The sequence below is a fragment of the Anastrepha ludens genome, chromosome 4 (genome assembly GCF_028408465.1).
Source record: "Anastrepha ludens isolate Willacy chromosome 4, idAnaLude1.1, whole genome shotgun sequence".
In the NCBI taxonomy this organism is placed as follows: Eukaryota; Metazoa; Arthropoda; class Insecta; order Diptera; family Tephritidae; genus Anastrepha; species Anastrepha ludens.
This window is the reverse complement of record NC_071500.1, coordinates 102,494,924-102,510,711: the sequence shown is the minus strand read 5'-3', so window position 1 is coordinate 102,510,711 and position 15,788 is coordinate 102,494,924. Positions and strand designations below refer to the sequence as shown.

Below are 15,788 nucleotides of genomic sequence, written 5' to 3'. Positions count from 1 at the left end.
CACCTACCACAATAGAGAGTTAAGGCTAACTCCAAACTCAGGAGTATCACGTTTGTCCAGAAAGATCTTCTGACCTATGGCTTATCCAGCACTCGTTGAGTTTACTCTAAGTTCGTCGTTTCAGTTGCAGATCACATATTTTTAAAACTGCAAAGCGTTTTTCAAGCCGAGTTCAGCAGAATTAATAATGCGCTCGAGTTGGTAAATATGACAGACCTCACTTTTTCAAAACGTTCTTTCCTTGTAAACGCTGAAACTGTGACGAGGCTTTCTGATAGGTTAGAAACCAAAAGATTTCTTAAACTGGGGAGAGAAGTAGAAAACTAATACTCAAAGGACTAATAATGAAGTCTGCAGAGCATCACATTTACATTGATCAACATTCTATGAAGGCAGTACAAAGAAATTTCCCTAAAGCGAACAAACAGATTCCCTTCGAAATACATGGACCGCTCAGAACAATTGGTAACTTATTTAGTTGCTAGGTTCTTTTCCCCGAGTAATGACTTTTTTAAGAGCTGTGGAGAATAGATTTGGGATGAGGAATAGGCAGATCCCATTCCAAATTTCTTTTGTGAGTTCCCTGCGCTTCGAATAACGATCTTCAGTATTTTTGGAATACCACTTTTTTGACAATCTAGACAGTTTAGATATGGCCTTGCTAGAGGGACTGATTACATTAATCATAAAAACGTAAGGATTTGAAAACCGGTTGAGTCTCTGTGAACCCTAATGAAGTATTTTTAAAGCCTGCCTAAGCTGATTTAAGACAACATTATGGATCTATTGTAAAACGCCAGACACGAGAGGGAAGAGGAAATATGTTTTTTGACGCTGATGATTTGCGCAAGTTACTCTCTCATAACTTCGGCTAGAGTTGAGTTTTTCAGAAACTTTAGGTAGAGCTGTAAGATTCCATATACTTATATATGTAAAGTATATGCACTTAGACACTCCCGAATAAATGTGAGCGATGTCATCTGCGTCATAGCCAGCAAAATGCTTAAACACTTCCTGGCAAATCAATAGAAGAGAATGTCGCAAGGACCCAAGCCGACAGAGGAACTCAAGCAAGCAGAGCGTTCTACCTCGGTATCTGAAAGTCAATGAAAGTGGAGCAGCAGTCATCAAAAGGACTGTGCTTGCATTGATTGATACCAAGGATTAACGAGTCGTTCTATCGAAAACACGGAGACGTTGTCGAGAATGCTTGTCCATTTATTGCAGCAGGTTCGCTAGAGAACGTGACGACCTAGCAAACAAAACTGATGTGTTCCTAACAGCCAATAATCTAGTTTCACAAGTAGTCGGATGAAAACTAGGGGGATGCGCAAGCTTTTATAACACAAATTATCGTTAAACTTCGCTACATTAATTGGGGGCGAAGGAATGATGCAAGACAAGCGCAGCAGCTAGAACAGCTGCCGTATTGATAAAAGGCAGACGAACAGTGTACACATGCAATTGCTCACGACGGCCTTCAGCCGACTTGTCGATGAACCGTCGGACTTGAGGTGTTCTGCTGGCGTTAAAGCCCCACTCTAACTAAGGGTCTCGATTGCTTTTGCATGTCGTAAAAAAACATGTGAGCTATGCTTTGCTGTAAACTTGATTCTGGTTCTGGGGTTATAAGGATACCATCGAATTCGTGGCTTACGCTGCTCTGTTGCTAAAGCAAAGTACGTATGTATATGCGAAAGAGTAGTGTGAAAAATAATAACAAATCAGAAGATATAAAAACCAGGGAATATATATTTTTCAGCTTTGCTTTCCTGCTTATCCCGATTGGTGGAGTTTGGCACTCAGTAAACATACCCTATGATCAAAAAGTACCGGGAATGTTTAATTTAAACGAACCGCGCACGTGGGAACCGGTCCATTTTTTTTCTTATGTTAGTAAGACTGTAAGACACACATCTGCCACTTTTTAGCGCTATCGGATCATTAGTGTCTGCCTGGCCGGCCGGAAATGTGGGTAAACAACGCTTGGATTTTGCATGATGATAACGCGCCATCGCACCGAGCCCAAATTGTACTGGATTATTTGACCAAACCCCAAGTAAATACCATCGTGCAAGCGCCGTATTCAACTGATATGACCCCGTGTGAATTCTATTTGTTTCCCAAGTTGAAGTTATCACTTCGTGCAAGAAGATTTCAGTCGATAGAGGAGATCAAAGAGAATGCGACGAAGGAGCTGAAGGCCATCCGTTCGTCGACTTACCTGGGGTGCATGGAGGACTGGGTTAAACTGGGAAATAATTGATTAATTTGGTTGATGCGGAGTGATAAATTAATTCAAAGTTCTATAGCAAAAAAAAAAAACAGTCCACCAATTGGTTGAGTCTTTTTTGATTTATTGCAGTTTGAAAATTAATTTTATGATTTTTAGCACATTCTGGCTCATAGACGCGCCGTTTTTTGTAAGTTTATGCAATTTATGTCCTTCTAGGAGATATAACTTCTGAAATACAAAAATCCTTGCGAAAATGAAGCATTCTGCGTGTAGTTATTAGCATACATACATATTTTGAGAATTTATTTCTAAAGATCTGGAGATAGACTTTTTACACAGTTATCAAAAGTTGTATTCCAAAGCTTTTTAAAAACCTGTAAACCCTTTTACAACCAACAACTAAACTCAAGTTTTTTTTTAGGTTACACACAAACACAAGTAAAAGCTTCAGCTGGCTGTGGAATTAACTACAAATCATTGTCGTTTCCCAGAAACATCTAATGGTGGTAAATTTTGCATGCTTCCACAGTTACGGCCAAGAGTCGTGGTGAGCGGGAATGCAAATGACCAGCAATGGCGGACATTTCCGTGTCCAATCGTCATTGTGGTAGCCTGAGTACCTACTTTGGTACGGATTTATATACATATAAAAATGTAGCAAAATAGGTACTAAGGTGTATGTATGTGTGTGCGTATGTGTATGTGGGAATTGGCGTGTAAGTGCTTGCCAGCGTGCAGTGGAAAATTAGGTACGGTTGGTGAGTGGAGCCGCCACCACCACCATAACCACCTGTATCTGTGTGAAAGCGAACAGCTGCGCGCACGTGAACTAAATTGAAAAGTGAATTTCCGGAAAGGGGACACTAACAGTGAAACCGAGAAGTTTCGGAGGTGCGGCGCGAAATGAAAAGAAAATCAATAGTTTTACTTTTTTACAATACCAGAACCTTTCATTGTCCACAACTCACACTTTACGCTCGCTAAATAACTTTGGTGGCATTAGAAATGGAAATTAACATTTTTCACTTGTCAAATGAGAAAATGTGAAGGAGCCAGCAACAGCGTCGAAATCGATATGTGGCAATTGTTGATGATTGCTAAAGTGCCTGGAGCGTGCCAAGCAGGTATGCGTTCTTACTCGCACACTCTGCCATTGCACCGCAGGTGGTTTATACGGAAATCGATGAATCGCCTGCTGATTGACAAAACCAATTGAATTTCTATGCACTCGCCACATTGATTGGAGAAGTGCAAGAGGGTGAGCTGAATGCGACCTGCATTGGCCATATTGAATTAATGATGAGTACTAAATGTATATGCATGCATATGTAGTGGAACCAGTTGCTTTGGCGATCACGTATATGCGAGTAAGTACTTAGTGCAACGGTGCAATCGCATTACAAAGGACTCAGAAGTACTTATAATAATGTTGAGAATGCAAGAAGGCATAGCGCGGTGGGCGTAGTGCGTTACTATAACTGACAAGCTTGGGCGTAAATGAGTCACTTATGCCACATCATATTGTGGCAGTGTGTTGTAATTGCGCATTTCCTGCTATTGCATTACCACTTTTATATATTTACTTCATTACACAATAGTTAAGTGCGTGGCATTCAAGCGCTCTGTAGCAAATGGGATTGTAAGAATGCAGAGGAAATGAAATACTTGTAAGCTGCTCTGGCTGCGCTGAAATAATTAAGCTCTGCTTTTTGGGTCATTTGGTCAAGGTGAGTTGCTCAAGCAGGTTTCAGGTTACAAGCTAAGCATTTGCTAAGTATTTGCAAATTAAGCACACCTGGGGGAGTAGATTTTCAAAATAGTCAAAGGAATGCTGTTGAAGCATTACAGAGAATAATGCATTTTATAAGTCACTTTTTTTTATTAAGAAGCTGAAGCTCAACAAAGCGGTGGACAAAGATGGCATACAGCCGGTACTAATAACAGCCAACCCGCAAATATCAGCGGAATTTCTTTATCCTCACATCACTGCCGTCTGGAGCAATGAAAAGCTGCCTTCATCCTAGACAAAAGGCATCATAGTGAAGCTGCCCAAGACAGGCGACCTGCGTGACTGTGGCAACTGGCGAGGAATAACCCTATTTAACACCATCTACAAAATTATAGCCGTAATCATACAAAGCAGGCTCAAAGATATCGAACACTCCTTAAGAGACGAGCAAGCTGGTTTTGCCCTCACTGAAGCTGTGTTGACCAAGCCAACACACTTCGGATTATAGTAGAGCAATCAGTTGAGCAACGCTTCCCGTTCTACATGCTGTTCGTAGACTTTAAGAAGGCGTTCGAAACTAACAAACGAGATTCAATATGGCTGGCACTGAGTAGAAAGGGAGTACCCGCCAAGATAATCCGCCTCAGAAAAGCCCTCTACTAGAACTCCGAACTGGCAGTGCTGCACAAAGACGATATCAAAGTATCCATTCACTACTAACGCAGGCGTAAGTAGTAGGCGGTGGAAGTATTTGAAAGCTTCTGCTACCTCGGCTGCATCATCACGGCAGATGGTGGAGCAGATGAAGATGTCAACTGCAGGCTAAACAAAGCAAGCGCGGCATTCGAGCGAAGGTATACGGTATGGGAGAGTTCGCAAATCTCCAGGCGCACTAAACTACGAATATTAAGCTCATTTATTCCGATAGTCAGGCAGCTCTGAAATCGCTTCTATCAAGCAAACACTCGTCTAAGACAGTAAAGGAGTGTTACAAATTATTAACAACACTTGCACAGTACTTTTCTATTAATCTACTCTGGGTGCCAGGACACAGTAACATTATAGGTAACTGTAAGGCAGATGAGTTAGCTAGATTAGACTCCTCGCTCCAAATTAGTCAGGACAGGCTTGACATACCTATGCCCTTGGCAACATGTAAACTTTTGATAGACAGATACACCATTAGTGCTGCTAACTCCAACTGGAGGCAGTTAAACACCTGCGCTATAAGTAGGCTAGCGTGGCCCGAATGGAACATGGGTCGCACTAAGAGTCTACTTAAGTTAGGCAGGAGGGATCTAAGGATTGTAGTAGGTGTCCTATCTGGGCACTGTCTAATAGGAAGACATGCCAGTAGATTAGGGGCACCATCTAATGACTACTGTAGAAGCTGTCAAGATATAGAGGAGGTAGAGACAATCGAACACCTTCTATGCGGGTGCATGGCTCTGTGTAGAAGGCGGCGGAGATTGCTCGGTTTCGCTTTTCTGGACAGCATTGCAGATGTTGCAAATCTCAAACTATCTAGTATAGCTAGCTTTTTAAAGGCCACACAATGGTTTAGGGAGGACCAAGTTGAGTAGGATAGGACAGTTCCGATGGTATCACAAGGGGCCTCTAACTGGCCTAGGTGCGTCGTAGGACAGCCACTTCACTAAGCTCATGTGTGAAATCAGTATTGCCGTACGGAAGTGAAACATGGCTGGCATCGAGCACCATTACACATAGGTTACAACCCTTCATCAACAAATACCTCTGCAACATTTGCAGAATATTGCGGCCAAACACCATCAGTAACGACGCACTGTGGACATTAACGAGCGAGGAACCCTTCCTTGGGCAAATCAAACGCAGAAAGTGGCGATGGATTGGTCACACACTGAGAAAACCATCAGATAACATTACGGGGATGGCTCTGGACTGGAACCCGCAAGGGAACAGAGGCCGAGGTCGACCAAAAAACACTTGGAGAGGGTCGATACTGCGCGAACTAGCAGATGCCAACAACATAGAAGCGTGTACGATGGAAGAGTCTTGTCGAAGCCCTATGCTTCCGAGAGGAGTGAACAAGGAGAAAAAAAAGTAACTTTTCACATTAGCTACGGGGATTTTGGCTGACTGTTTTCAAGTAAATATAATTTGCAACTATAAATTTAGAATCAGGTGTCGCCTTTATAGGCGGGGTATTAAACCAATGCGATTGCTTATTGAAATCAAATTTTAAAAAGTTCTAAATGTTTTCCAATTCTTGTTTTTGGTCAGCACATCAACATTTTTAGCACTTTTGACTATTTTTCTTTTCGTGTTTTTGGATACTTATTATTATTATTATTTTTTAACTATAATTCATAGTCCAACCAAAGCCATGTATATTTAAATTTCAAACTTTGTACAAAAATTAGAAAAATTCTACAAACTAGGCTTTTATTTATCATTTAAACATATTTTTTGGCATGCACGTTTACAGTTGTTGAATTTATGTGTACTAAAATGCAAGTTCGAAGTTTCTAAAAAATCGGTTTAATTTTTTCTTTTATGTTTTCTTTGAGGATCTTATGTATGCTCTATGTTCTGAGTGCGACCATTAGGCGAAATGGTTGAAGTGCCGGTCTGGCACTCCTCAAGTAGCTCTAAAGCGCTGTTTTGATAAAGTTACTACTGGTTAAGTACACTTTTAGAAGTGTGCAAAAAAGTACTAGCATTTTCTCCTTGAAATAATATATATTTACGAAGATTCCTTTTATATATGTAGAGAAAATGGTGGAACACCTTCAGGAAAAAAATAAAAAAAAAATAAGGCATTTTGCAACAACTTCAAACTTGCACTTAATTATACTAAAATCGAATGGGCTATAAAACTGCATACCCAAAATTTGTTGCTAGAAATTCTAATTAAGAAGCTTGGAATTGGGATGAAAATTATGAGAGATTTTTCCCATTTTTTATAAAATTTTCAAAATTGATTTATATTTTTTTATTAGACAATGCGTTAGACTAATAGTGGACATTCAAACAAAAGCGGAAAATAATAAAAATTACTCAAATTATTGTTTTACTAGCGTTTTGTTGCATGGTGTACTTTACTAGCTTGGATGTATTGAAATCTTTTCGGATTTTTGAAACTCCACGTGTTATAATAATATGATTATCAAGCGAAGGAAGTGTAAAATTATGAACAATTTCCTTAAAGAATGTTTGTTTGTTAGTCGAAAAGGTCCCAGAATTAAAAAAAATGTTTCCCTTAGTAAAGGGTGGTTAAATTTCAAGGGCCGATGTTGAATGTGAACCACACCTAAGCGTCAACGACACCGTTGGACTTCTTTCTTTGGGGGTATTTGAAAGAAAAGGTGTACGTTGACAAGCCAGCAACAATTCAAGAGCTAAAGGATGAGATAATTCGGCACATTAACGGCATAGACCCTCAATTATGCCTCAGCGTCATCGAAAATTTGGACCATCGGATGGAGGTGTGCCGCCGAAGCCGCGGCGGCCATTTGGCCGATATTTTATTCCATACGTAATTGAGCCATACCAATATTATCATAATAATGAGAAATGACAATAATTTCCTAAAAAAATTGTATTTTATTCAAAATCAACACCGACCCTTGAAACTTAGCCACCCTTTATTATTAAAAGGAAAGAACAAAATTATTAAAACGTTTTCGTATTTAAATTTCATTTTAAGCAGAAAAGGACCTAGAAATCATGTTTAAAAGAATTATGCTTGAAATTTTCTTATACCAATTTTTTTTAGCAGAAGAGAAGCCAGAAATTAACTTAAAAAATGTGTCCTCCAATATCGTTTAAGGATTGGGAAGCAAATTATTACAAAAGATTTCTTATTTGCATTCGTTTTTAAGTAGAAAGGACTCAGAAAATTTTAAAACAAATTTAAAAAAAAAATTATCCTTTAATATCCTTAAAGAAGGAAGAAGAAAATATTGCAAAAGTTTTCTTACTTCAATTTCTTTTTAAGAAGAAAAGGACTCAGAAATCATATAAAAAAATATTCTTGAATATTCTTAAAGTGGAAATAAGAAAATTATTATACAAATTTTCATATTTTTTCATAATTTTTAAGCAGAAAAAGACTCAGAAATCAAATTAGAAAATAAGACCTTGAATATCCCTAGAAAAGAAGGAAGAAAATAAAAAATTATTTAATTATTATATAATTTTTTTTTGGAGCAGAAAAGGACTCAGAAATCAAATTTAAAAAAATATTCTTCAAAAAGAGAGAAGAAAAATATTACAAATATTTTTTTTATTTAAATTTCTTTGTATGCACTCAGAAAAAGTGATCCATGAACACCCCTGTAGAAGAAGGAGCAAAAATAAATATGAAAAATTTCTTATTCCTATTTTTTTTACAGAAAAGTTCTCAGAAATCAAGTTTAACAAAATTATCCCTGAATAATTTTAATAAAAAAAGGAAAAATATTACGAAAAATTTCTTATTTAAATTTTTTTTTAGCGGAAAGGACTCAGAAATCAAATAAAAAACAATTGTCCTTGAATATCTTTAAAAATATCCTTAGGTAGGTAGGTAGGGTGGTTGTCATAAGACACACTTAGACCTTCCGCAGGTCCATTGTGATACCACTGGAGCTTATCCTTACTCTACGTGTTCCCTTTCAAACCATCCGGTTGCTTTAACGAGCAGAGCTTCGCTAGTTTTAGATGAGCTATATCCGCTACATCGGTTAGAAATGCTGTATCAAGAGTGCGCAACCTTCTCATAGCTAGGCTTTCACACTCACATAAAAGGTGTCTGACTGTTTCCTCTTCTTCTGTATTAAGACAGCTTCTACAGAAATCGAAGTACGGGAGTCCTAACATTCTAGCGTGGCTGCCTATTAAACAATGACCTGTTAATACACCTATCATTTTTCTTATAGATTCTCTGTTGAATCTTAGCAAGATCTTCGATCGACCGCTGTTCCAGTTCGGCCATGTCTGTCTGCTTAGTTCGCATGTTGTGAGGTTTTGCCAGATTGTATTTACCTTTTTGATGGTTTCCCTGTCTATAAGTAATTTACAAGTGGCTATGGGCATGGGTATCAGCGCCTTATCCCGTTCGAGATCGAGCGTTGTACCGGTTCTTGCAAGTTCATCCGCCTTACAGTTTCCTGCAATGTTCCTGCAATGTAGTTAACCCTTTCGCGATATTGTTGCCATATGGCAACAGTAAACTTTAAAAGGCCGTCAACACTCTCCTGTAAAAAATATCAACTTTTTTGTTACATATTTTCAAAAATTGAAGTTTAATGGTTAAACAGAAATAAAATAAATAATAACCGCCCATTATATATCGGTAATACAACATTTTTAAAGAAAGCCTTCTGGCATATAGCACTTCACTCTGAAATTTGTATTTTTCATTTTGAGATTTTTGAGGCATTTTGGGCAAATGTTTTCAACAATTTTTGAATAAAGTATATAGAAAAATGTTCAATCTGTCATTTGGCATATAATTATTTTTTTGCTAGCAGTTTTAAAAGCTGTGCTAATTTTTAAAACTAAGCTTGTTGCCATATGGCAACAAATTTCTCGTAAGGTGTTAACTTGCATTAGATTGCAGAAGAAGTTTATTTGCGATTGAAACGAATACACAACATTTGTTGCCATATGGCAACATTAAAAAAAAATCACTTAACAAAAACAAAAAAAAAAATTATTTGTATTGTTATTGGTCCTAAAATAAATACTCAGACAAAAATTTGGATTTTTTGGATGGCGCAATAAAAAGATGTACCGAAAGGGTTAAAAACATTCTAGAACTGTTTTTGACGAGTGCGTTTTTGATTCAATCGCTTTTATTGCTGCTTGACTGTCCGAGTAAATGAAGACTTCATTTGTGGATAATACTCTCGTTTTTATTTCTTTAAGTCCCTCTTTTATGGCAGTGACTTCCGCCTGAAGTACACTGCAATGATCAGGTAAGCGAAATGATTGGCATACTCCGAGTTTGTCGGAGTAGACCCCTCCACCTACTTTGTTGTCCAATTTTGAGCCATCTGTGTAGATGTTTAAGTCATTTATCTTAACAATGAGCCCGTTATCCCATTCCTCTTTGGAAGGAAATACTGTGACAAAGGATTTATAAAAAATTATGTCCTTGGTCCTACAGAAATCCGTTGTGCTGGGAATGCAGGGGAATTGTTCTAAAATTGAGGAGTGTCCTCTTTGTTTCGTTCTGAGTAGGCCGATTTCTCTTAGTCTGAGAGTTGCTTTGGCAGCTGTTTGCTTACCGTATTGCTCTATTGGTAAAATGTTAAGCATAATATTTAGTGCATCTGTGGGTGTGGTTCTGAGGGCCCCGCAGATGCAAAGACTGGCCATTCTTTGTACGTTCGTTTCTTTGTATCCTTAAAGTGGTAGAAAAAAATTAGTACAGACGTTTTCTTATTTAAATTTCTTTTTAAGCAGAAAAGGACTCAGAAATCGTATTAAAAAAAATTATCCTTGAATATCCTTAAAGAAGAAGGAACAAAAATAAATATGAAAAATTTCTTATTCCAAATTTTTTTTGACCGAAAAGGACTCAGAAATCAAATTTAAAAATAAAGCTCCTTGAATATCCTTAAAGAAAAATAATGAAATATTTTACGAAAAACTTCTTATTTCAATTTTTCTCAGCAGAAAAAGACTTAGAAATCAAATAAAAAACAATTGTCCTTGAATATCTTTAGAGAGAAAGGAAGAAAAATGTTAGGAAAAATTTCTTATTTATATTTTTTTTAGTCGAAAAGTTCTCAGAAATCAAATTTAACAAAATTATCCTTGAACAAATTTAAAGAAGAAATAAAAATATTATGAAAAATTTCTTATTTCAGATTTTTTTTCAGCAAAAATGACTCAGAAATCAAATTTAAAAAAATACCCTTGAATAGCCTTGAAGAAGGGAGAAAAATATTACAAAAAATTTCCTATTTCATTTTTTTTTTCAGGAGAAAGGACTCAGAAATCAAATTTAAAAATAAAGGTCCTTGAATATCTTTAAAGAAGGAAGAAAAATATTACGAAACATTTGTTATATCAATTTTTTTGAGCAGAAAAAGACTCAGACATCAAATTTAAAAAATCAAATTAAAAAAATGTCCTTGAACATCTTTAAAGAAGAAGGAGAAATATTACGAAACGTTTCTTATATCAATTTTTTTGAGCAGAAAATTAATCAAATTAAAAAAAAAATTACGAAAGATTTCTTATTTCATTTTTTTTAGTAGAAAAGACTCAGAAATCAAATTGAAAAATAAGTCCTTGGGCATTCTTAGAGAAAAAGGAAGCAAAATATTACGAAACATTTCTTATTTTAATTCCTGTTTCGAGCAGCAAAGGACTCGACTATCAATTTCGAAAATATATCCTGGAGTATCTAGAAACATTTAATGCCACTATTTTGTACAAAATTAACAGTATCGGCGTAGTGAAACCACAAATGTACTTCAACTACAGATTATTCTCATTTGCACGTTTGACAAACGTGATAATTACCTTGAGGTCATTAGCAAATTTACTACGCTTGTAGCAATAAATTTAAAGAGCAAAGCAATTAATTACACCTAAGCTGAATGTGAAACGCCAAACATTTCAGTGCAAGCTTTAAAATGTGAAGTAGCAGAGAAGGGCATGAAGCAAATAGCAGAAATTCATCAAATAAAGCATTCGAGCACTTCTCCGAGTACCGTTAGTAGATAAACACAAATAAATTTAAGCAATGTAGGTAGAGTAGCAATACAAATGCCAGCTAATTTATTTACATATGAAGTTTAGTATGCGGTTTGCATTTGCTTGCGTCATAACACCGAGTGAAATGTCAATGCGTGGAGACAGATAGTCGTCCAACCGCTAATATTTGCCACAAAATGGCGTAAACAGAATTATACGCATATGTGGATGTATTTATACGCGCAAACGCACACATATGCACATATAAATTGCGCTAAATGCTAGCATAAATGGCAATAGGCCATAAAGGTGCTTTGGGGTTTGCATACACACAGGCGCATAACATCATGAATGGGATTGGAACTTGCGGTTTTATAACTATATGCATGTGAGTATGTGAGTTAATTTTAGCGTATGCCCGTGTGTTTTGTAGAACTCATAGGAATTAATATAAATACGCGTGTGTGTGTGCGTGTGTGTGTTGTGTGCCTTATCGCCTTAATGTCACTTTGACTTTGGTATTGCATTAATTATTTGGCATTGGATGGTTAAAATCAAATGAATTGATAAATAGATAAATATTAAATGAACGATCTACTGGGAGATGGAGTATATTTAGCAAAATAAGAAAAAAAACCAGGGTATTCCATTTATATATGGCACTTGCGAGCTTTGAATAATGAAGTAGTGAAAAATGCTTTTATTTCGTTTAACGCCGGCCAAAATTATATTCCATTCAACGCGGTATATTGAAATAATTAGCATAGAGAATTTCGGGGAGATAGTCACTGCTTCTAGTAATGTACATTTGGGCTCTTTCTTCTGCTGCCTTTTGGCGCATTTTCGGAGTTATAGCGCTAATTTTTGGTTTTTAATTACTAAACCCAACGCTACGGATGATGCGATTTGGCGCATCGAGAAACTGCTTCACGAATGAATGACTGGCATTTTGGTGAAAATCCCCAAAAAAAAATGACCTCTTCGTTTTCAAAAAGTAAAGAGGCCTCACACTCATCAGCATACCATTCAAAATGTTGTCCTAAATCCTGCTTAATAGAATACAAACGCACCTTGAACTGCAACTACGTAAACAACAAGCCGGGTTTCGCACTAACAGGCCATGCTCCGATCATTTCGTCACTCTCCGTATAATATAATATAAATAGCAATGAATGGAAGACAGTAGTAACGCGTAATCTGTCAAAAAACCCTACTGGGAAAAGTAGCTCCAATCTGATCACCGTTTATATATACTCCTGCTATGCTCTTCATGACACAGGAACGCATGACGCACAGCTCAGATTTATTTTGGAGCTGGACCAAGAACGGCAAGAATTTGTTAAGTGTCATGGTCAAGAAGGTTCAGCAATAAAAAAAAAACGCACCAGCTGAATAAAAAGCTCGTCCCAATGGAAGAGTCCGGGAGAGCCAAAACCAAAAAAGCGCGCCAAGCTCGATCAGATGTAAAGGTTTTGCTCACTGTTTTCTTCGATTACTGTGGCGTAGGGCATCAATAGCTCTTACCAAAAGGTCGTACGGTAAATAAGAAGTATCACCTTAAAGTTATGCGTCATTTGCATGAAGCAATACGACAAAAATTCTCGAAATTGGGTGAAAAAAAGGATGGATTTTGCATCATGACAATGCACCTGTTCACTCATCTTTGCTTGTGAGGGATTATTTGGCCAAAAACAACACTGTTATCATACCTCTGCCAGCGTATGTCCCTCATTTGGCCCTCTGCGACTTCTTTCAGTTTCCAAGATTGAGGAAACCAATGAAAGGACGGCATTTTGCGATGATTGAGGAGATAAAAACCGAATCGCTGAGAATAATCAAAAGAACCAGAACTGTTTCGAGGATTGAAAAAAAAACTCTAGCACAAATGTATTACATCTGAGGGGGACTACTTTGAAGGAGACAAAATAGAAATTGATGAATAAATAAATATTTTTTATACACACAATTATACACACCTCGTACCTTGTCGAACGAATTCAATTCACTAGATCGGTACAATCACTTAACCTGCTTAAAATGCATTACAATTGCCTTGTATGAGCGACAGTTCTTCCTTTTTGCTGCTCGTCTTTGGAAACTTCCCTCACAAAAGATCAAAACCATACGAAGTACATGGCGCTTTGAAAATGAACTCGTGCATTATTTTACCCACTAAGTTGCTGATATGCACATACACATATATTTATGTTCTTCTAATGTCTTCTTGTTCTTCTCTTTCTATTTCCACTTCCACATTTTTACTTCCTACTCTTTCCCTTTGTTAATTTTTTTCCCTAATGCCACTTTCAAGCTTTTAGAATTTAACTCAAGCACTGTAAAATAACTTACGGTTGCGTGTATTATTAATAAATAAGTAAATAAATAAATAATGGATGATTACGCTATTTTCACCGGTACGCATGCTGAGATATTTTCGAAATAAATTTCACGATTTCCGGGTCTTTGCGGCTGTGTAGCCGCTCATGGTTTCCAAGAGGAAACAGGCGGTACAACCACCGCTAATAGTGTAGTCAGCTCTCAAGTACTAATTATAGCTGGAACAACTTATTTAATACGAGTATGTATATGTATGTATATATAGGAGTACTGTACATTAGCATGAAAGTGGTGACGTGGCTGTACACGCTATAATGCACAAAAGTAGGCAACGCAATGACACCACGCGACCATTCCACTTCTCCATATATGCCACGAATTAATCTATTTAATATAATATTACTAGAAGTTTTTTGTTTGCATGGAAATGTATCGATTAATCGATTAAGCCGCGTTGACGTGACAGCTTTATTTTTAATTTGTTGCGTGCACCATTGCCAGGAACTTTCGTTGCTTTTATCCATTAAAATATACTTTGTATGTATAACGCACGTGTGCAAATACAAATGCATGTGTGTAAGTATTTATATATGTATAAAAGCACATTTGTTGGTGTATGTATATTCAGGTAAGTGAGATACCACAACTTTGACACTCACCGGAGTGGCCACACAGCCCAGTCAAGTCAAGCGATTGAAATTGGTTTTAAGGTTGCGCTGTAGCAGACATCTGTGTCCTGTTTCTTGTTTGGCTCCTTGTAAATGTAAGAATGTTTAAACTGAAAGAGAAGAATTTCAAATATTTAATGGATATATTTGCGAATATTTCATTACTTAACAAATTTCATATGAAGGAAAAAATAATTAATTATAATAGTTGTATTTTTCAACGTTCCTCGTAGGTTGCTATTCTGTTGCTGAGTGATTTCTATGTCGAGTGATCTAAATGTTTTTGCAAAATGTGCTGATTCTCCTAAAGTTTTGTTTATTTGTAGGCTTTTGTATAATAAGAAAACTTCTAAAATTTTGTAAAAATTACAATAGTGAGATTTATTGAAGGTTGAAAGGTTGAATAAAGGTTGAAGGTGGGCAAAAAGTAAGGTACATTTGGTTGTAAAATGAAAAATCTTTATTTATTCTTGTAAATCAATTTCATCCCCTTCAAAATAATCCCCTCTCGATGAAGTACACTTATGCCAACGATTTTTCCAATCCACGAAGCATGACAGATATTCCATTTCCAGTATAGCCATCAGCACCTTCTTCGATTCAGCTTTTATCTCCTCAATCGACTCGAAACGCGCTCCCCGGAGTGGTCTCTTGAGTTTTGGGAATAGCCAGAAGTCACACGGAGCCAAATCAGGCGAATACGGTGGTTGCGGAACGATATGCGTGGAATTTTTGGCGAAATGGTCACGAAGAACGAGTGCAGTGTGAGACGGTGCATTATCGTGATGCAAAAACCAAGAGTTGTTGGCCCATAATTCTGGTCTTTTTAGACGAATTGCCTCACGTAAACGACGCATAACGCTCAAATAATATTCCTTATTAACAGTTTGGTCAGGTGGAAGGAATTTATAGTGCACCACACTACGAAAGTTGGCCCAGATGTTATTAACAGTGCTGCCAACTCATGAAAAAAATAACTAGAGCGAAATTTAAATCCCGCGAAGTTTGACAAATAAATTCACCTTACTTTTTGCCCACAGATGGCCCACGGGTGGCCCCGTAGCCGAATTTCCGTGCATCAAACAGCCAAATGATAGAAAGAAATTGTTTTTTCCAGTTAGAAGAAATAGTTTTTTCACCCTCG

The 15,788-nt window shown here is 37.1% G+C and overlaps 1 protein-coding gene across 10 annotated transcripts in view; it reads right to left on the bottom strand.

Moving 5' to 3' along the window:
• The window catches only part of LOC128860400 (uncharacterized), a 192,841-nt gene extending 178,081 nt beyond the window's left edge, over positions 1–14,760 (bottom strand). For all 10 annotated transcript variants that reach the window (XM_054097916.1, XM_054097915.1, XM_054097918.1 and 7 more), the window contains exon 1: positions 14,636–14,760. The gene's annotated coding sequence lies outside the window, so the exon portion shown is untranslated. The remainder of the gene's footprint in view (positions 1–14,635) is intronic.
• Positions 14,761–15,788: the final 1,028 nt, after the last annotated feature.